The sequence below is a fragment of the Hyla sarda genome, chromosome 3, assembly GCF_029499605.1.
Source record: "Hyla sarda isolate aHylSar1 chromosome 3, aHylSar1.hap1, whole genome shotgun sequence".
Lineage (NCBI taxonomy): Eukaryota > Metazoa > Chordata > Amphibia > Anura > Hylidae > Hyla > Hyla sarda.
Genome location: NC_079191.1, coordinates 250,859,612 through 250,882,009, shown reverse-complemented (window position 1 = coordinate 250,882,009; position 22,398 = coordinate 250,859,612). Strand labels below are relative to the sequence as shown.

Here is a 22,398-nt window from a genome sequence, read left to right as displayed (position 1 = left end):
GAGATGGATCGTGGATGATGTCGGTGGATAAATGGACTGAGGTGAGGTGGATGTCAAGGAGAGCAGATTGCGGAATAATGGATCGTCGACCTGGAGGATGTCGATAGGTGGACTGAGGTGAGGAGGATGTCAAGGAGAACAGATGTTGAGGTAAGTGGTCAGAGGGTGAAGTGGTGGGAGGTGGTCGACTACATCGAATGGAGGCTTCTAGGTTGTCGATCTGCCAAAAGTGGTGTTGTGTCTGTTGCAACATGTGGGATGTTGAAAATAAAAAAATTGGGAGTGTTTATTTACCTTTTTCTTTTATATTCAAGAAAAATGATCTCCCCCTCTTGTGCCTCCAGCCCATCACACACTTCCACATCACCAACCTTCTTCCTATCACAACTTCCTTCCCCACCACACCACTCACTTCCTTACCACCCACACCACCACCACAGCTATCCACACCTCCAACACCTTCTGGATGCCCAACCATCAACCACACACACTAACACTTACCTTAACATACTCCATTGCCATGCTCTGCTGCCACAATTTCTCCAAACCAGCTTCAGTGTCTTCACAGGACTTGAACTGCCAACCTCTGTGCTCCAAGGCAGAAGCTCTAACCACTAGACCGTGAGAGCTACTTGGAAAATGGCAAGGATGACTGTGGTCTAGACCTGCCCCGCCCCGCCCCAACCCCCCCCCCCCTTCCTCTGTACAGTTACTCTGTGTGCCAAAACAACCTAGACCTCGGTCGCTGCATTTGGTTGACAAGCAGCTCCCACGGCCTGGTGGTTAGAGCAGCAGCCTTGGAGTGCAGAGGTCGAGAGTTTGAATCCTGTGAAGATCGTGACGATGGAAGCTGTTAAAAGAGATGGATCGTGGATGATGTCGGTGGATAAATGGACTGAGGTGAGGTGGATGTCAAGGAGAGCAGATTGCGGAATAATGGATCGTGGACCTGGAGGATGTCGATAGGTGGACTGAGGTGAGGAGGATGTCAAGGAGAACAGATGTTGAGGTAAGTGGTCAGAGGGTGAAGTGGTGGGAGGTGGTCGACTACATCGAATGGAGGCTTCTAGGTTGTCGATCTGCCAAAAGTGGTGTTGTGTCTGTTGCAACATGTGGGATGTTGAAAATAAAAAAATGGGAGTGTTTATTTGCCTTTTTTTTTTTTTTATATTCAAGAAAAATGATCTCCCCCTCTAGTGCCTCCAGCCCATCACACACTTCCACATCACCAACCTTCTTCCTATCACACCTTCCTTCCCACCCACACCACTCACTTCCTTGCCACCCACACCACCACCACAGCTAGCCACACCTCCAACACCTTCTGGATGCCCAACCATCAACCACACACACACACACACACACACACACACACACACACACACACTAACACTTACCTTAACATACTCCATTGCCATGCTCTGCTGCCACAATTTCTCCAAACCAGCTTCAGTGTCTTCACAGGACTTGAACTGCCAACCTCTGTGCTCCAAGGCAGAAGCTCTAACCACTAGACCGTGAGAGCTACTTGGAAAATGGCAAGGATGACTGTGGTCTAGACCTGCCCCGCCCCGCCCCAACCCCCCCCCCCCCCTCCTCTGTACAGTTACTCTGTGTGCCAAAACAACCTAGACCTCGGTCGCTGCATTTGGTTGACAAGCAGCTCCCACGGCCTGGTGGTTAGAGCAGCAGCCTTGGAGTGCAGAGGTTGAGAGTTCGAATCCTGTGAAGATCGTGACGATGGAAGCTGTTAAAAGAGATGGATCGTGGATGATGTCGGTGGATAAATGGACTGAGGTGAGGTGGATGTCAAGGAGAGCAGATTGCGGAATAATGGATCGTGGACCTGGAGGATGTCGATAGGTGGACTGAGGTGAGGAGGATGTCAAGGAGAACAGATGTTGAGGTAAGTGGTCAGAGGGTGAAGTGGTGGGAGGTGGTCGACTACATCGAATGGAGGCTTCTAGGTTGTCGATCTGCCAAAAGTGGTGTTGTGTCTGTTGCAACATGTGGGATGTTGAAAATAAAAAAATGGGAGTGTTTATTTGCCTTTTTTTTTTTTATATTCAAGAAAAATGATCTCCCCCTCTAGTGCCTCCAGCCCATCACACACTTCCACATCACCAACCTTCTTCCTATCACAACTTCCTTCCCACCCACACCACTCACTTCCTTACCACCCACACCACCACCACAGCTATCCACACCTCCAACACCTTCTGGATGCCCAACCATCAACCACACACACACACTAACACTTACCTTAACATACTCCATTGCCATGCTCTGCTGCCACAATTTCTCCAAACCAGCTTCAGTGTCTTCACAGGACTTGAACTGCCAACCTCTGTGCTCCAAGGCAGAAGCTCTAACCACTAGACCGTGAGAGCTACTTGGAAAATGGCAAGGAGGACTGTGGTCTTGAACTGTCTTGACAAAAAAAGAGAAAACAAGCAGAGGGGGGCTCGAACCTAAGACCGAGCTACCTCTTAGGCTTGCAATATCTAAATTCGAGCCCCCCTCTCTTTATGGCACGCAGGACATGCAGATCATAAGTACTGGAACGATTGAGAGCTTTAAATGTAGGTAATGTACAAATCTGTATAACTTTTTGGCACCAGTTGATTTCCAAAAATACATTTTTTCCCACCGGTTCATATACATTTAACTGGGACAGTACAGGCTAGCCGAGAGCTAGGTAGGACTTAGGTTCGAGTCCCCCACTCTGTGCGCTTAATTTAGCCTTCCATGTCTTGTGGGGGTATAGCTCAGTGGTAGAGCATTTGACTGCAGATCAAGAGGTCCTTGGTTCAAATCCGAGTGCCCCCTAATCCCCCTTTTTTTTGCTTTCGAACTGAACCATATCCCACATATGTAGTTTATTGCTGAAAATTAGCAATGTCGAGGTACATGCGTGCCACATATTGCAGGGGTATAGCTCAGTGGTAGAGCCGGTTCAAGAGGTCCTTGGTTCAAATCCAAGTGCCCGCTAATGCACAATTTTTTCTTTACAGCTCAACCATATCTCATGTTTGTAGTTTATTGCAAAACATTTGCAATGTTGAGGTACAGACATTGTAAATTTTTTTGGGCCAAAAAAAAAAAAGGACCATAGAACTTCCTCTTGTAGCATACAGCAGCTGATAAGTATTGGAAGAGTTAAGAGCTTTAAATACAAGTCATTTCCAAATCTGTATAACTTTTTGGCACCGGTTAATAAAAAAAAAAAATTGCCACACGAGTATCCCTTTAAGATCCACGAATGTAACTTTAATCTTTTTGTGGTCTGACAAAACTTACATCTAAAAAAATAAGGTACGAGAACATGCCACCAACTACTCCAAACCCCTTAGAACACCGACATCCACATGTTTTTATATATATGGACAATAAAAGCAAGGCCATTTCCTCCATCTGCTACCAAGGGGGTTCAAACCCATGAAGTTGAATTCAACCAATACAGCAGGGGATTTGAACAAACAACCTTCATGCTGCTAGGCTGCAAGGCTAACCACTGAGCTGTGAGGGATCTTGACACAGCGAGCAGAGTGCTAGATCCGTCTTAGGTTCGAGTAACCGCCCCGTACCAAAACCCTCCCCCCCCCCCCCTTCCTCTGTACATTTAATCTGTGTGCCAAAACAACCTAGACCTTGGTCGCCGCATTTGGTTGACCAGCAGCTCCCACAGCCTGGTGGTTAGAGCAGCAGCCTTGGAGTGCAGAGGTCGAGAGTTCGAATCCTGTGAAGATTGTGACGATGGAAGCTGTTAAAAGAGATGGATCGTGGACGATGTCGGTGCATAAATGGACTGAGGTGAGGTGGATGTCAAGGAGAGCAGATTGCAGAATAATGGATCGTGGACCTGGAGGATGTCGATGGGTGGACTGAGGTGAGGAGGATGTCAAGGAAAACAGATGTTGAGGTAAGTGGTCAGAGGGTGAAGTGGTGGGAGGTGGTTGACTACATCGAATGGAGGCTTCTAGATTGTCGATCTGCCAAAAGTGGTGTTGTGTCTGTTGCAACATGTGGGATGTTGAAAATAAAAAAAATGGGAGTGTTTATTTACCTTTTTCTTTTATATTCAAGAAAAATGATCTCCCCCTCTTGTGCCTCCAGCCCATCACACACTTCCACATCACCAACCTTCTTCCTATCACAACTTCCTTCCCACCCACACCACTCACTTCCTTACCACCCACACCACCACCACAGCTATCCACACCTCCTGGATGCCCAACCATCAACCACACACACACACACACACACACACACACACACACTAACACTTACCTTAACATACTCCATTGCCATGCTCTGCTGCCACAATTTCTCCAAACCAGCTTCAGTGTCTTCACAGGACTTGAACTGCCAACCTCTGTGCTCCAAGGCAGAAGCTCTAACCACTAGACCGTGAGAGCTACTTGGAAAATGGCAAGGATGACTGTGGTCTAGACCTGCCCCGCCCCGCCCCAACCCCCCCCCCCCCCCCCCTTCCTCTGTACAGTTACTCTGTGTGCCAAAACAACCTAGACCTCGGTCGCTGCATTTGGTTGAAAAGCAGCTCCCACGGCCTGGTGGTTAGAGCAGCAGCCTTGGAGTGCAGAGGTCGAGAGTTCGAACCCTGTGAAGATCGTGACGATGGAAGCTGTTAAAAGAGATGGATCGTGGATGATGTCGGTGGATAAATGGACTGAGGTGAGGTGGATGTCAAGGAGAGCAGATTGCGGAATAATGGATCGTCGACCTGGAGGATGTCGATAGGTGGACTGAGGTGAGGAGGATGTCAAGGAGAACAGATGTTGAGGTAAGTGGTCAGAGGGTGAAGTGGTGGGAGGTGGTCGACTACATCGAATGGAGGCTTCTAGATTGTCGATCTGCCAAAAGTGGTGTTGTGTCTGTTGCAACATGTGGGATGTTGAAAATAAAAAAAATGGGAGTGTTTATTTACCTTTTTCTTTTATATTCAAGAAAAATGATCTCCCCCTCTTGTGCCTCCAGCCCATCACACACTTCCACATCACCAACCTTCTTCCTATCACAACTTCCTTCCCACCCACACCACTCACTTCCTTACCACCCACACAGCTATCCACACCTCCTGGATGCCCAACCATCAACCACACACACACACACACACTAACACTTACCTTAACATACTCCATTGCCATGCTCTGCTGCCACAATTTCTCCAAACCAGCTTCAGTGTCTTCACAGGACTTGAACTGCCAACCTCTGTGCTCCAAGGCAGAAGCTCTAACCACTAGACCGTGAGAGCTACTTGGAAAATGGCAAGGATGACTGTGGTCTAGACCTGCCCCGCCCCGCCCCAACCCCCCCCCCCCCCTTCCTCTGTACAGTTACTCTGTGTGCCAAAACAACCTAGACCTCGGTCGCTGCATTTGGTTGACAAGCAGCTCCCACGGCCTGGTGGTTAGAGCAGCAGCCTTGCGGAATAATGGATCGTCGACCTGGAGGATGTCGATAGGTGGACTGAGGTGAGGAGGATGTCAAGGAGAACAGATGTTGAGGTAAGTGGTCAGAGGGTGAAGTGGTGGGAGGTGGTCGACTACATCGAATGGAGGCTTCTAGGTTGTCGATCTGCCAAAAGTGGTGTTGTGTCTGTTGCAACATGTGGGATGTTGAAAATAAAAAAATTGGGAGTGTTTATTTACCTTTTTCTTTTATATTCAAGAAAAATGATCTCCCCCTCTTGTGCCTCCAGCCCATCACACACTTCCACATCACCAACCTTCTTCCTATCACAACTTCCTTCCCCACCACACCACTCACTTCCTTACCACCCACACCACCACCACAGCTATCCACACCTCCAACACCTTCTGGATGCCCAACCATCAACCACACACACTAACACTTACCTTAACATACTCCATTGCCATGCTCTGCTGCCACAATTTCTCCAAACCAGCTTCAGTGTCTTCACAGGACTTGAACTGCCAACCTCTGTGCTCCAAGGCAGAAGCTCTAACCACTAGACCGTGAGAGCTACTTGGAAAATGGCAAGGATGACTGTGGTCTAGACCTGCCCCGCCCCGCCCCAACCCCCCCCCCCTTCCTCTGTACAGTTACTCTGTGTGCCAAAACAACCTAGACCTCGGTCGCTGCATTTGGTTGACAAGCAGCTCCCACGGCCTGGTGGTTAGAGCAGCAGCCTTGGAGTGCAGAGGTCGAGAGTTTGAATCCTGTGAAGATCGTGACGATGGAAGCTGTTAAAAGAGATGGATCGTGGATGATGTCGGTGGATAAATGGACTGAGGTGAGGTGGATGTCAAGGAGAGCAGATTGCGGAATAATGGATCGTGGACCTGGAGGATGTCGATAGGTGGACTGAGGTGAGGAGGATGTCAAGGAGAACAGATGTTGAGGTAAGTGGTCAGAGGGTGAAGTGGTGGGAGGTGGTCGACTACATCGAATGGAGGCTTCTAGGTTGTCGATCTGCCAAAAGTGGTGTTGTGTCTGTTGCAACATGTGGGATGTTGAAAATAAAAAAATGGGAGTGTTTATTTGCCTTTTTTTTTTTTTTATATTCAAGAAAAATGATCTCCCCCTCTAGTGCCTCCAGCCCATCACACACTTCCACATCACCAACCTTCTTCCTATCACACCTTCCTTCCCACCCACACCACTCACTTCCTTGCCACCCACACCACCACCACAGCTAGCCACACCTCCAACACCTTCTGGATGCCCAACCATCAACCACACACACACACACACACACACACACACACTAACACTTACCTTAACATACTCCATTGCCATGCTCTGCTGCCACAATTTCTCCAAACCAGCTTCAGTGTCTTCACAGGACTTGAACTGCCAACCTCTGTGCTCCAAGGCAGAAGCTCTAACCACTAGACCGTGAGAGCTACTTGGAAAATGGCAAGGATGACTGTGGTCTAGACCTGCCCCGCCCCGCCCCAACCCCCCCCCCCCCCTCCTCTGTACAGTTACTCTGTGTGCCAAAACAACCTAGACCTCGGTCGCTGCATTTGGTTGACAAGCAGCTCCCACGGCCTGGTGGTTAGAGCAGCAGCCTTGGAGTGCAGAGGTTGAGAGTTCGAATCCTGTGAAGATCGTGACGATGGAAGCTGTTAAAAGAGATGGATCGTGGATGATGTCGGTGGATAAATGGACTGAGGTGAGGTGGATGTCAAGGAGAGCAGATTGCGGAATAATGGATCGTGGACCTGGAGGATGTCGATAGGTGGACTGAGGTGAGGAGGATGTCAAGGAGAACAGATGTTGAGGTAAGTGGTCAGAGGGTGAAGTGGTGGGAGGTGGTCGACTACATCGAATGGAGGCTTCTAGGTTGTCGATCTGCCAAAAGTGGTGTTGTGTCTGTTGCAACATGTGGGATGTTGAAAATAAAAAAATGGGAGTGTTTATTTGCCTTTTTTTTTTTTATATTCAAGAAAAATGATCTCCCCCTCTAGTGCCTCCAGCCCATCACACACTTCCACATCACCAACCTTCTTCCTATCACAACTTCCTTCCCACCCACACCACTCACTTCCTTACCACCCACACCACCACCACAGCTATCCACACCTCCAACACCTTCTGGATGCCCAACCATCAACCACACACACACACTAACACTTACCTTAACATACTCCATTGCCATGCTCTGCTGCCACAATTTCTCCAAACCAGCTTCAGTGTCTTCACAGGACTTGAACTGCCAACCTCTGTGCTCCAAGGCAGAAGCTCTAACCACTAGACCGTGAGAGCTACTTGGAAAATGGCAAGGAGGACTGTGGTCTTGAACTGTCTTGACAAAAAAAGAGAAAACAAGCAGAGGGGGGCTCGAACCTAAGACCGAGCTACCTCTTAGGCTTGCAATATCTAAATTCGAGCCCCCCTCTCTTTATGGCACGCAGGACATGCAGATCATAAGTACTGGAACGATTGAGAGCTTTAAATGTAGGTAATGTACAAATCTGTATAACTTTTTGGCACCAGTTGATTTCCAAAAATACATTTTTTCCCACCGGTTCATATACATTTAACTGGGACAGTACAGGCTAGCCGAGAGCTAGGTAGGACTTAGGTTCGAGTCCCCCACTCTGTGCGCTTAATTTAGCCTTCCATGTCTTGTGGGGGTATAGCTCAGTGGTAGAGCATTTGACTGCAGATCAAGAGGTCCTTGGTTCAAATCCGAGTGCCCCCTAATCCCCCTTTTTTTTGCTTTCGAACTGAACCATATCCCACATATGTAGTTTATTGCTGAAAATTAGCAATGTCGAGGTACATGCGTGCCACATATTGCAGGGGTATAGCTCAGTGGTAGAGCCGGTTCAAGAGGTCCTTGGTTCAAATCCAAGTGCCCGCTAATGCACAATTTTTTCTTTACAGCTCAACCATATCTCATGTTTGTAGTTTATTGCAAAACATTTGCAATGTTGAGGTACAGACATTGTAAATTTTTTTGGGCCAAAAAAAAAAAAGGACCATAGAACTTCCTCTTGTAGCATACAGCAGCTGATAAGTATTGGAAGAGTTAAGAGCTTTAAATACAAGTCATTTCCAAATCTGTATAACTTTTTGGCACCGGTTAATAAAAAAAAAAAATTGCCACACGAGTATCCCTTTAAGATCCACGAATGTAACTTTAATCTTTTTGTGGTCTGACAAAACTTACATCTAAAAAAATAAGGTACGAGAACATGCCACCAACTACTCCAAACCCCTTAGAACACCGACATCCACATGTTTTTATATATATGGACAATAAAAGCAAGGCCATTTCCTCCATCTGCTACCAAGGGGGTTCAAACCCATGAAGTTGAATTCAACCAATACAGCAGGGGATTTGAACAAACAACCTTCATGCTGCTAGGCTGCAAGGCTAACCACTGAGCTGTGAGGGATCTTGACACAGCGAGCAGAGTGCTAGATCCGTCTTAGGTTCGAGTAACCGCCCCGTACCAAAACCCTCCCCCCCCCCCCTTCCTCTGTACATTTAATCTGTGTGCCAAAACAACCTAGACCTTGGTCGCCGCATTTGGTTGACAAGCAGCTCCCACAGCCTGGTGGTTAGAGCAGCAGCCTTGGAGTGCAGAGGTCGAGAGTTCGAATCCTGTGAAGATTGTGACGATGGAAGCTGTTAAAAGAGATGGATCGTGGACGATGTCGGTGCATAAATGGACTGAGGTGAGGTGGATGTCAAGGAGAGCAGATTGCAGAATAATGGATCGTGGACCTGGAGGATGTCGATGGGTGGACTGAGGTGAGGAGGATGTCAAGGAAAACAGATGTTGAGGTAAGTGGTCAGAGGGTGAAGTGGTGGGAGGTGGTTGACTACATCGAATGGAGGCTTCTAGATTGTCGATCTGCCAAAAGTGGTGTTGTGTCTGTTGCAACATGTGGGATGTTGAAAATAAAAAAAATGGGAGTGTTTATTTACCTTTTTCTTTTATATTCAAGAAAAATGATCTCCCCCTCTTGTGCCTCCAGCCCATCACACACTTCCACATCACCAACCTTCTTCCTATCACAACTTCCTTCCCACCCACACCACTCACTTCCTTACCACCCACACCACCACCACAGCTATCCACACCTCCTGGATGCCCAACCATCAACCACACACACACACACACACACACACACACACACACACACACTAACACTTACCTTAACATACTCCATTGCCATGCTCTGCTGCCACAATTTCTCCAAACCAGCTTCAGTGTCTTCACAGGACTTGAACTGCCAACCTCTGTGCTCCAAGGCAGAAGCTCTAACCACTAGACCGTGAGAGCTACTTGGAAAATGGCAAGGATGACTGTGGTCTAGACCTGCCCCGCCCCGCCCCAACCCCCCCCCCCCCTTCCTCTGTACAGTTACTCTGTGTGCCAAAACAACCTAGACCTCGGTCGCTGCATTTGGTTGACAAGCAGCTCCCACGGCCTGGTGGTTAGAGCAGCAGCCTTGGAGTGCAGAGGTCGAGAGTTCGAACCCTGTGAAGATCGTGACGATGGAAGCTGTTAAAAGAGATGGATCGTGGATGATGTCGGTGGATAAATGGACTGAGGTGAGGTGGATGTCAAGGAGAGCAGATTGCGGAATAATGGATCGTCGACCTGGAGGATGTCGATAGGTGGACTGAGGTGAGGAGGATGTCAAGGAGAACAGATGTTGAGGTAAGTGGTCAGAGGGTGAAGTGGTGGGAGGTGGTCGACTACATCGAATGGAGGCTTCTAGGTTGTCGATCTGCCAAAAGTGGTGTTGTGTCTGTTGCAACATGTGGGATGTTGAAAATAAAAAAATGGGAGTGTTTATTTGCCTTTTTTTTTTTATATTCAAGAAAAATGATCTCCCCCTCTAGTGCCTCCAGCCCATCACACACTTCCACATCACCAACCTTCTTCCTATCACAACTTCCTACCCCACCACACCACTCACTTCCTTACCACCCACACCACCACCACAGCTATCCACACCTCCAACACCTTCTGGATGCCCAACCATCAACCACACACACACACACACACACTAACACTTACCTTAACATACTCCATTGCCATGCTCTGCTGCCACAATTTCTCCAAACCAGCTTCAGTGTCTTCACAGGACTTGAACTGCCAACCTCTGTGCTCCAAGGCAGAAGCTCTAACCACTAGACCGTGAGAGCTACTTGGAAAATGGCAAGGATGACTGTGGTCTAGACCTGCCCCGCCCCGCCCCAACCCCCCCCCCCCCCTTCCTCTGTACAGTTACTCTGTGTGCCAAAACAACCTAGACCTCGGTCGCTGCATTTGGTTGACAAGCAGCTCCCACGGCCTGGTGGTTAGAGCAGCAGCCTTGGAGTGCAGAGGTCGAGAGTTCGAATCCTGTGAAGATCGTGACGATGGAAGCTGTTAAAAGAGATGGATCATGGATGATGTCGGTGGATAAATGGACTGAGGTGAGGTGGATGTCAAGGAGAGCAGATTGCGGAATAATGGATCGTGGACCTGGAGGATGTCAAGGAGAACAGATGTTGAGGTAAGTGGTCAGAGGGTGAAGTGGTGGGAGGTGGTCGACTACATCGAATGGAGGCTTCTAGGTTGTCGATCTGCCAAAAGTGGTGTTGTGTCTGTTGCAACATGTGGGATGTTGAAAATAAAAAAATGGGAGTGTTTATTTGCCTTTTTTTTTTTTTTATATTCAAGAAAAATGATCTCCCCCTCTAGTGCCTCCAGCCCATCACACACTTCCACATCACCAACCTTCTTCCTATCACACCTTCCTTCCCACCCACACCACTCACTTCCTTACCACCCACACCACCACCACAACTATCCACACCTCCAACACCTTCTGGATGCCCAACCATCAACCACACACACACACACACACTTACCTTAACATACTCCATTGCCATGCTCTGCTGCCACAATTTCTCCAAACCAGCTTCAGTGTCTTCACAGGACTTGAACTGCCAACCTCTGTGCTCCAAGGCAGAAGCTCTAACCACTAGACCGTGAGAGCTACTTGGAAAATGGCAAGGAGGACTGTGGTCTTGAACTGTCTTGACAAAAAAAGAGAAAACGAGCAGAGGGGGGCTCGAACCTAAGACCGAGCTACCTCTTAGGCTTGCAATATCTAAATTCGAGCCCCCCTCTCTTTATGGCACGCAGGACATGCAGATCATAAGTACTGGAACGATTGAGAGCTTTAAATGTAGGTAATGTACAAATCTGTATAACTTTTTGGCACCAGTTGATTTCCAAAAATACATTTTTTCCCACCGGTTCATATACATTTAACTGGGACAGTACAGGCTAGCCGAGAGCTAGGTAGGACTTAGGTTCGAGTCCCCCACTCTGTGCGCTTAATTTAGCCTTCCATGTCTTGTGGGGGTATAGCTCAGTGGTAGAGCATTTGACTGCAGATCAAGAGGTCCTTGGTTCAAATCCGAGTGCCCCCTAATCCCCCTTTTTTTTTGCTTTCGAACTGAACCATATCCCACATATGTAGTTTATTGCTGAAAATTAGCAATGTCGAGGTACATGCGTGCCACATATTGCAGGGGTATAGCTCAGTGGTAGAGCCGGTTCAAGAGGTCCTTGGTTCAAATCCAAGTGCCCGCTAATGCACAATTTTTTCTTTACAGCTCAACCATATCTCATGTTTGTAGTTTATTGCAAAACATTTGCAATGTTGAGGTACAGACATTGTAAATTTTTTTGGGCCAAAAAAAAAAAAGGACCATAGAACTTCCTCTTGTAGCATACAGCAGCTGATAAGTATTGGAAGAGTTAAGAGCTTTAAATACAAGTCATTTCCAAATCTGTATAACTTTTTGGCACCGGTTAATAAAAAAAAAAAATTGCCACACGAGTATCCCTTTAAGATCCACGAATGTAACTTTAATCTTTTTGTGGTCTGACAAAACTTACATCTAAAAAAATAAGGTACGAGAACATGCCACCAACTACTCCAAACCCCTTAGAACACCGACATCCACATGTTTTTATATATATGGACAATAAAAGCAAGGCCATTTCCTCCATCTGCTACCAAGGGGGTTCAAACCCATGAAGTTGAATTCAACCAATACAGCAGGGGATTTGAACAAACAACCTTCATGCTGCTAGGCTGCAAGGCTAACCACTGAGCTGTGAGGGATCTTGACACAGCGAGCAGAGTGCTAGATCCGTCTTAGGTTCGAGTAACCGCCCCGTACCAAAACCCTCCCCCCCCCCCCTTCCTCTGTACATTTAATCTGTGTGCCAAAACAACCTAGACCTTGGTCGCCGCATTTGGTTGACAAGCAGCTCCCACGGCCTGGTGGTTAGAGCAGCAGCCTTGGAGTGCAGAGGTCGAGAGTTCGAATCCTGTGAAGATCGTGACGATGGAAGCTGTTAAAAGAGATGGATCGTGGACGATGTCGGTGGATAAATGGACTGAGGTGAGGTGGATGTCAAGGAGAGCAGATTGCGGAATAATGGATCGTGGACCTGGAGGATGTCGATGGGTGGACTGAGGTGAGGAGGATGTCAAGGAAAACAGATGTTGAGGTAAGTGGTCAGAGGGTGAAGTGGTGGGAGGTGGTTTACTACATCGAATGGAGGCTTCTAGATTGTCGATCTGCCAAAAGTGGTGTTGTGTCTGTTGCAACATGTGGGATGTTGAAAATAAAAAAAATGGGAGTGTTTATTTACCTTTTTCTTTTATATTCAAGAAAAATGATCTCCCCCTCTTGTGCCTCCAGCCCATCACACACTTCCACATCACCAACCTTCTTCCTATCACAACTTCCTTCCCACCCACACCACTCACTTCCTTACCACCCACACCACCACCACAGCTATCCACACCTCCTGGATGCCCAACCATCAACCACACACACACACACACACACACACACACTAACACTTACCTTAACATACTCCATTGCCATGCTCTGCTGCCACAATTTCTCCAAACCAGCTTCAGTGTCTTCACAGGACTTGAACTGCCAACCTCTGTGCTCCAAGGCAGAAGCTCTAACCACTAGACCGTGAGAGCTACTTGGAAAATGGCAAGGAGGACTGTGGTCTAGACCTGCCCCGCCCCGCCCCAACCCCCCCCCCCTTCCTCTGTACAGTTACTCTGTGTGCCAAAACAACCTAGACCTCGGTCGCTGCATTTGGTTGACAAGCAGCTCCCACGGCCTGGTGGTTAGAGCAGCAGCCTTGGAGTGCAGAGGTCGAGAGTTCGAACCCTGTGAAGATCGTGACGATGGAAGCTGTTAAAAGAGATGGATCGTGGATGATGTCGGTGGATAAATGGACTGAGGTGAGGTGGATGTCAAGGAGAGCAGATTGCGGAATAATGGATCGTGGACCTGGAGGATGTCGATAGGTGGACTGAGGTGAGGAGGATGTCAAGGACAACAGATGTTGAGGTAAGTGGTCAGAGGGTGAAGTGGTGGGAGGTGGTCGACTACATCGAATGGAGGCTTCTAGGTTGTCGATCTGCCAAAAGTGGTGTTGTGTCTGTTGCAACATGTGGGATGTTGAAAATAAAAAAATGGGAGTGTTTATTTGCCTTTTTTTTTTTTATATTCAAGAAAAATGATCTCCCCCTCTAGTGCCTCCAGCCCATCACACACTTCCACATCACCAACCTTCTTCCTATCACAACTTCCTTCCCACCCACACCACTCACTTCCTTACCACCCACACCACCACCACAGCTATCCACACCTCCAACACCTTCTGGATGCCCAACCATCAACCACACACACACACACACACACACTAACACTTACCTTAACATACTCCATTGCCATGCTCTGCTGCCACAATTTCTCCAAACCAGCTTCAGTGTCTTCACAGGACTTGAACTGCCAACCTCTGTGCTCCAAGGCAGAAGCTCTAACCACTAGACCGTGAGAGCTACTTGGAAAATGGCAAGGAGGACTGTGGTCTTGAACTGTCTTGACAAAAAAAGAGAAAACGAGCAGAGGGGGGCTCGAACCTAAGACCGAGCGACCTCTTAGGCTTGCAATATCTAAATTCGAGCCCCCCTCTCTTTATGGCACGCAGGACATGCAGATCATAAGTACTGGAACGATTGAGAGCTTTAAATGTAGGTAATGTACAAATCTGTATAACTTTTTGGCACCAGTTGATTTCCAAAAATACATTTTTTCCCACCGGTTCATATACATTTAACTGGGACAGTACAGGCTAGCCGAGAGCTAGGTAGGACTTAGGTTCGAGTCCCCCACTCTGTGTGCTTAATTTAGCCTTCCATGTCTTGTGGGGGTATAGCTCAGTGGTAGAGCATTTGACTGCAGATCAAGAGGTCCTTGGTTCAAATCCGAGTGCCCCCTAATCCCCCTTTTTTTTGCTTTCGAACTGAACCATATCCCACATATGTAGTTTATTGCTGAAAATTAGCAATGTCGAGGTACATGCGTGCCACATATTGCAGGGGTATAGCTCAGTGGTAGAGCCGGTTCAAGAGGTCCTTGGTTCAAATCCAAGTGCCCGCTAATGCACAATTTTTTCTTTACAGCTCAACCATATCTCATGTTTGTAGTTTATTGCAAAACATTTGCAATGTTGAGGTACAGACATTGTAAATTTTTTTGGGCCAAAAAAAAAAAAAAGGACCATAGAACTTCCTCTTGTAGCATACAGCAGCTGATAAGTATTGGAAGAGTTAAGAGCTTTAAATACAAGTCATTTCCAAATCTGTATAACTTTTTGGCACCGGTTAATAAAAAAAAAAAATTGCCACACGAGTATCCCTTTAAGATCCACGAATGTAACTTTAATCTTTTTGTGGTCTGACAAAACTTACATCTAAAAAAATAAGGTACGAGAACATGCCACCAACTACTCCAAACCCCTTAGAACACCGACATCCACATGTTTTTATATATATGGACAATAAAAGCAAGGCCATTTCCTCCATCTGCTACCAAGGGGGTTCAAACCCATGAAGTTGAATTCAACCAATACAGCAGGGGATTTGAACAAACAACCTTCATGCTGTTAGGCTGCAAGGCTAACCACTGAGCTGTGAGGGATCTTGACACAGCGAGCAGAGTGCTAGATCCGTCTTAGGTTCGAGTAACCGCCCCGTACCAAAACCCTCCCCCCCCCCCCCCCTTCCTCTGTACATTTAATCTGTGTGCCAAAACAACCTAGACCTTGGTCGCCGCATTTGGTTGACAAGCAGCTCCCACAGCCTGGTGGTTAGAGCAGCAGCCTTGGAGTGCAGAGGTCGAGAGTTCGAATCCTGTGAAGATCGTGACGATGGAAGCTGTTAAAAGAGATGGATCGTGGACGATGTCGGTGCATAAATGGACTGAGGTGAGGTGGATGTCAAGGAGAGCAGATTGCGGAATAATGGATCGTGGACCTGGAGGATGTCGATGGGTGGACTGAGGTGAGGAGGATGTCAAGGAAAACAGATGTTGAGGTAAGTGGTCAGAGGGTGAAGTGGTGGGAGGTGGTTGACTACATCGAATGGAGGCTTCTAGATTGTCGATCTGCCAAAAGTGGTGTTGTGTCTGTTGCAACATGTGGGATGTTGAAAATAAAAAAAATGGGAGTGTTTATTTACCTTTTTCTTTTATATTCAAGAAAAATGATCTCCCCCTCTTGTGCCTCCAGCCCATCACACACTTCCACATCACCAACCTTCTTCCTATCACAACTTCCTTCCCACCCACACCACTCACTTCCTTACCACCCACACCACCACCACAGCTATCCACACCTCCTGGATGCCCAACCATCAACCACACACACACACACACACACACACACACACACACACACACACACACACACACACACTAACACTTACCTTAACATACTCCATTGCCATGCTCTGCTGCCACAATTTCTCCAAACCAGCTTCAGTGTCTTCACAGGACTTGAACTGCCAACCTCTGTGCTCCAAGGCAGAAGCTCTAACCACTAGACCGTGAGAGCTACTTGGAAAATGGCAAGGATGACTGTGGTCTAGACCTGCCCCGCCCCGCCCCAACCCCCCCCCCCCCCTTCCTCTGTACAGTTACTCTGTGTGCCAAAACAACCTAGACCTCGGTCGCTGCATTTGGTTGACAAGCAGCTCCCACGGCCTGGTGGTTAGAGCAGCAGCCTTGGAGTGCAGAGGTCGAGAGTTCGAATCCTGTGAAGATCGTGACGATGGAAGCTGTTAAAAGAGATGGATCGTGGATGATGTCGGTGGATAAATGGACTGAGGTGAGGTGGATGTCAAGGAGAGCAGATTGCGGAATAATGGATCGTGGACCTGGAGGATGTCGATAGGTGGACTGAGGTGAGGAAGATGTCAAGGAGAACAGATGTTGAAGTAAGTGGTCAGAGGGTGAAGTGGTGGGAGGTGGTCAACTACATCAAATGGAGGCTTCTAGGTTGTCGATCTGCCAAAAGTGGTGTTGTGTCTGTTGCAACATGTGGGATGTTGAAAATAAAAAAATGGGAGTGTTTATTTGCCTTTTTTTTTTTTTTTATATTCAAGAAAAATGATCTCCCCCTCTAGTGCCTCCAGCCCATCACACACTTCCACATCACCAACCTTCTTCCTATCACAACTTCCTTCCCACCCACACCACTCACTTCCTTACCACCCACACCACCACCACAGCTATCCACACCTCCAACACCTTCTGGATGCCCAACCATCAACCACACACACACACACACACACACCTTAACATACTCCATTGCCATGCTCTGCTGCCACAATTTCTCCAAACCAGCTTCAGTGTCTTCACAGGACTTGAACTGCCAACCTCTGTGCTCCAAGGCAGAAGCTCTAACCACTAGACCGTGAGAGCTACTTGGAAAATGGCAAGGAGGACTGTGGTCTTGAACTGTCTTGACAAAAAAAGAGAAAACGAGCAGAGGGGGGCTCGAACCTAAGACCGAGCTACCTCTTAGGCTTGCAATATCTAAATTCGAGCCCCCCTCTCTTTATGGCACGCAGGACATGCAGATCATAAGTACTGGAACGATTGAGAGCTTTAAATGTAGGTAATGTACAAATCTGTATAACTTTTTGGCACCAGTTGATTTCCAAAAATACATTTTTTCCCACCGGTTCATATACATTTAACTGGGACAGTACAGGCTAGCCGAGAGCTAGGTAGGACTTAGGTTCGAGTCCCCCACTCTGTGCGCTTAATTTAGCCTTCCATGTCTTGTGGGGGTATAGCTCAGTGGTAGAGCATTTGACTGCAGATCAAGAGGTCCTTGGTTCAAATCCGAGTGCCCCCTAATCCCCCTTTTTTTTGCTTTCGAACTGAACCATATCCCACATATGTAGTTTATTGCTGAAAATTAGCAATGTCGAGGTACATGCGTGCCACATATTGCAGGGGTATAGCTCAGTGGTAGAGCCGGTTCAAGAGGTCCTTGGTTCAAATCCAAGTGCCCGCTAATGCACAATTTTTTCTTTACAGCTCAACCATATCTCATGTTTGTAGTTTATTGCAAAACATTTGCAATGTTGAGGTACAGACATTGTAAATTTTTTTGGGCCAAAAAAAAAAAAAGGACCATAGAACTTCCTCTTGTAGCATACAGCAGCTGATAAGTATTGGAAGAGTTAAGAGCTTTAAATACAAGTCATTTCCAAATCTGTATAACTTTTTGGCACCGGTTAATAAAAAAAAAAAATTGCCACACGAGTATCCCTTTAAGATCCACGAATGTAACTTTAATCTTTTTGTGGTCTGACAAAACTTACATCTAAAAAAATAAGGTACGAGAACATGCCACCAACTACTCCAAACCCCTTAGAACACCGACATCCACATGTTTTTATATATATGGACAATAAAAGCAAGGCCATTTCCTCCATCTGCTACCAAGGGGGTTCAAACCCATGAAGTTGAATTCAACCAATACAGCAGGAGATTTGAACAAACAACCTTCATGCTGCTAGGCTGCAAGGCTAACCACTGAGCTGTGAGGGATCTTGACACAGCGAGCAGAGTGCTAGATCCGTCTTAGGTTCGAGTAACCGCCCCGTACCAAAACCCTCCCCCCCCCCCCTTCCTCTGTACATTTAATCTGTGTGCCAAAACAACCTAGACCTTGGTCGCCGCATTTGGTTGACAAGCAGCTCCCACAGCCTGGTGGTTAGAGCAGCAGCCTTGGAGTGCAGAGGTCGAGAGCTCGAATCCTGTGAAGATCGTGACGATGGAAGCTGTTAAAAGAGATGGATCGTGGACGATGTCGGTGCATAAATGGACTGAGGTGAGGTGGATGTCAAGGAGAGCAGATTGTGGAATAATGGATCATGGACCTGGAGGATGTCGATGGGTGGACTGAGGTGAGGAGGATGTCAAGGAAAACAGATGTTGAGGTAAGTGGTCAGAGGGTGAAGTGGTGGGAGGTGGTTGACTACATCGAATGGAGGCTTCTAGATTGTCGATCTGCCAAAAGTGGTGTTGTGTCTGTTGCAACATGTGGGATGTTGAAAATAAAAAAAATGGGAGTGTTTATTTACCTTTTTCTTTTATATTCAAGAAAAATGATCTCCCCCTCTTGTGCCTCCAGCCCATCACACACTTCCACATCACCAACCTTCTTCCTATCACAACTTCCTTCCCACCCACACCACTCACTTCCTTACCACCCACACCACCACCACAGCTATCCACACCTCCTGGATGCCCAACCATCAACCACACACACATACACACACACACACACACACACACACACTAACACACACACTAACACACACACACACTAACACTTACCTTAACATACTCCATTGCCATGCTCTGCTTCCACAATTTCTCCAAACCAGCTTCAGTGTCTTCACAGGACTTGAACTGCCAACCTCTGTGCTCCAAGGCAGAAGCTCTAACCACTAGACTGTGAGAGCTACTTGGAGAATGGCAAGGATGACTGTGGTCTAGACCTGCCCCGCCCCGCCCCAACCCCCCCCCTTCCTCTGTACAGTTACTCTGTGTGCCAAAACAACCTAGACCTCGGTCGCTGCATTTGGTTGACAAGCAGCTCCCACGGCCTGGTCGTTAGAGCAGCAGCCTTGGAGTGCAGAGGTCGAGAGTTCGAACCCTGTGAAGATCGTGACGATGGAAGCTGTTAAAAGAGATGGATCGTGGATGATGTCGGTGGATAAATGGACTGAGGTGAGGTGGATGTCAAGGAGAGCAGATTGCGGAATAATGGATCGTGGACCTGGAGGATGTCGATAGGTGGACTGAGGTGAGGAGGATGTCAAGGAGAACAGATGTTGAGGTAAGTGGTCAGAGGGTGAAGTGGTGGGAGGTGGTCAACTACATCGAATGGAGGCTTCTAGGTTGTCGATCTGCCAAAAGTGGTGTTGTGTCTGTTGCAACATGTGGGATGTTGAAAATAAAAAAATGGGAGTGTTTATTTGCCTTTTTTTTTTTATATTCAAGAAAAATGATCTCCCCCTCTAGTGCCTCCAGCCCATCACACACTTCCACATCACCAACCTTCTTCCTATCACAACTTCCTTCCCCACCACACCACTCACTTCCTTACCACCCACACCACCACCACAGCTATCCACACCTCCAACACCTTCTGGATGCCCAACCATCAACCACACACACACACACACACTAACACTTACCTTAACATACTCCATTGCCATGCTCTGCTGCCACAATTTCTCCAAACCAGCTTCAGTGTCTTCACAGGACTTGAACTGCCAACCTCTGTGCTCCAAGGCAGAAGCTCTAACCACTAGACCGTGAGAGCTACTTGGTAAATGGCAAGGATGACTGTGGTCTAGACCTGCCCCGCCCCGCCCCAACCCCCCCCCCCCCCCCCCCAACCCCCCCCCCCCCCCCCCCCCTTCCTCTGTACAGTTACTCTGTGTGCCAAAACAACCTAGACCTCGGTCGCTGCATTTGGTTGACAAGCAGCTCCCACGGCCTGGTGGTTAGAGCAGCAGCCTTGGAGTGCAGAGGTCGAGAGTTCGAATCCTGTGAAGACTGTCACGATGGAAGCTGTTAAAAGAAATGGATCGTGAGAAACCCGGTTTTCTGATGCATTGGAGAGCGATGGATCGTGGGACTGGAAGATGTCGGTGGATAAATGGACTGAGGTGAGGTGGATGTCAAGGAGAGCAGATTGCGGAATAATGGATCGTGGACCTGGAGGATGTCGATGGGTGGACTGAGGTGAGGAGGATGTCAAGGAGAACAGATGTTGAGGTAAGTGGTCAGAGGGTGAAGTGGTGGGAGGTGGTCGACTACATCGAATGGAGGTTGTCGATCTGCCAAAAGTTGTGTTGCAACATGTGGCATGTTGAAAATAAAAAGATGGGAGTGTTTGTTTGCTTTTTTTTTTTTTATATATTCAAGAAAAAATGGTCTACCCTTCTAGTGCCTCCAGCCCATCACACACTTCCACATCACCAACCTTCTTCCTATCACAACTTCCTCCCCACCCACACCACTCACTTCCTCCCCACCACATCACTCCCATACCAGCTACCACAGCTATCCCCACCTCCAACACCTTCTGGATGCCCAACCATCAACCACACACACTTACCTTAATGCTCTGCTGCCACAATTTCTCCAAACCAGCTTCAGTGTCTTCACAGGACTTGAACTGACAACCTCTGTGCTCCAAGGCAGAAGCTCTAACCACTAGACCGTGGGAGCTACTTGGCAAATGGCAAGGATGACTGTGGTCTTGATCTGTCTTGACAAAAAAGAGAAAACGAGCAGAGGGGGGCTCGAACCTAAGACCGAGCTACCTCTTAGGCTTGCAATATCTAAATTCGAGCCCCCCTCTCTTTTTGGCACGCAGGACACGTAGATGATAAGTACTGGTACAATTGACTAAACGAATTAACTGGTGTCAGAAAGTTTTGTAAATTACTTTTATTAAAATATCTTAATCCTTTTAGTACTTTTTAGCAGCTGTACGCCACAGAGGAAATTCTTTACTTTTTGAATTTTTTTTTTTTTGTCCACAGGGCTCTCTGCTGACACCTCTGTTTGTGTCAGGAACTGTCCAGAGTGGCATAGGTTTGCTATGGGGATTTTCTCCTGCTCTGGACAGTTCCTGATATGGGCATCAGGTGTCAGCAGAGAGCACTGTGGACAAGACAAAAAAAGAAATTAAAAAATAAAGATTTTCTTCTGTAGCAAACAGCTGCTAAAAAGTACTAAAAGGATAAAGTTTTTTTTAATACAAATAATTTACAGATCTGTTTAACTTTCTGGCACCAGTTCATAAAAAAAAAAAAATAATATATATCCTAACATAAACTACAGGAAATGCATTAATAAGCTATCCAGCTGCTATTATATTGAGATATCTAGTTGGTATATATACATAGTTTTATTTATCTTTTACCATTTATCCTTTATTGCAAATTTGCATTAGTCCCGTCATCTGATGCAAGGGCCCTGCTAAGTTGATAGGAGGCTAATTAATTTTATATCATTTTAAACAAATAAATAGTCACCTATCTTATTATACTGTTTCTCCCTAATTCCTGGATCTAATCTCTATTTCCCTATTTCTATGTACCTTTGAGGACTGATATATATCAGTATATATATCAGTATATATATACACACAGTAACCCCCCCGACATGCGATGGCCCCGACATATGATCAAATTGACATGCGATGGCCTCTCAGAGGCAATCGCATGTCGATGTCCGCATCAACATACAATGCTTTTATATGTCGGGGCCATCGCATTAACTGCTATCCGACAGTGCAAAATGCTTAAGCTGCTGTCAGATAGAAGTTAAAGCATCCCGGACAGGTTCACTTACCTATCCCTGCTGCTCCAGGTCCATTTTGCGATCCTCCAGCGTTTTCTGCATCTTCTCCGGGGTCCGGACCTCGCTTTCTGGCGTCGTTATTATGTCGCTGCACACGCCGT

General features: G+C 47.2%; 5 non-coding genes across 5 annotated transcripts; all 5 read left to right on the top strand.

Annotated features, from left to right (window-relative positions):
* Positions 1 to 2,757: 2,757 nt before the first annotated feature.
* On the top strand, positions 2,758 to 2,829 carry TRNAC-GCA (transfer RNA cysteine (anticodon GCA)). The gene has a single exon. It is a non-coding gene; the product is annotated as a tRNA-Cys (tRNA).
* Positions 2,830 to 8,122: 5,293 nt separating this feature from the next.
* On the top strand, positions 8,123 to 8,194 carry TRNAC-GCA (transfer RNA cysteine (anticodon GCA)). Its single transcript has one exon. It is a non-coding gene; the product is annotated as a tRNA-Cys (tRNA).
* Positions 8,195 to 11,866: 3,672 nt separating this feature from the next.
* Positions 11,867 to 11,938, top strand: TRNAC-GCA (transfer RNA cysteine (anticodon GCA)). Its single transcript has one exon. It is a non-coding gene; the product is annotated as a tRNA-Cys (tRNA).
* Positions 11,939 to 14,761: 2,823 nt separating this feature from the next.
* On the top strand, positions 14,762 to 14,833 carry TRNAC-GCA (transfer RNA cysteine (anticodon GCA)). The gene has a single exon. It is a non-coding gene; the product is annotated as a tRNA-Cys (tRNA).
* A 2,851-nt stretch (positions 14,834 to 17,684) lies between these two features.
* TRNAC-GCA (transfer RNA cysteine (anticodon GCA)) lies at positions 17,685 to 17,756 on the top strand. The gene has a single exon. It is a non-coding gene; the product is annotated as a tRNA-Cys (tRNA).
* Positions 17,757 to 22,398: the final 4,642 nt, after the last annotated feature.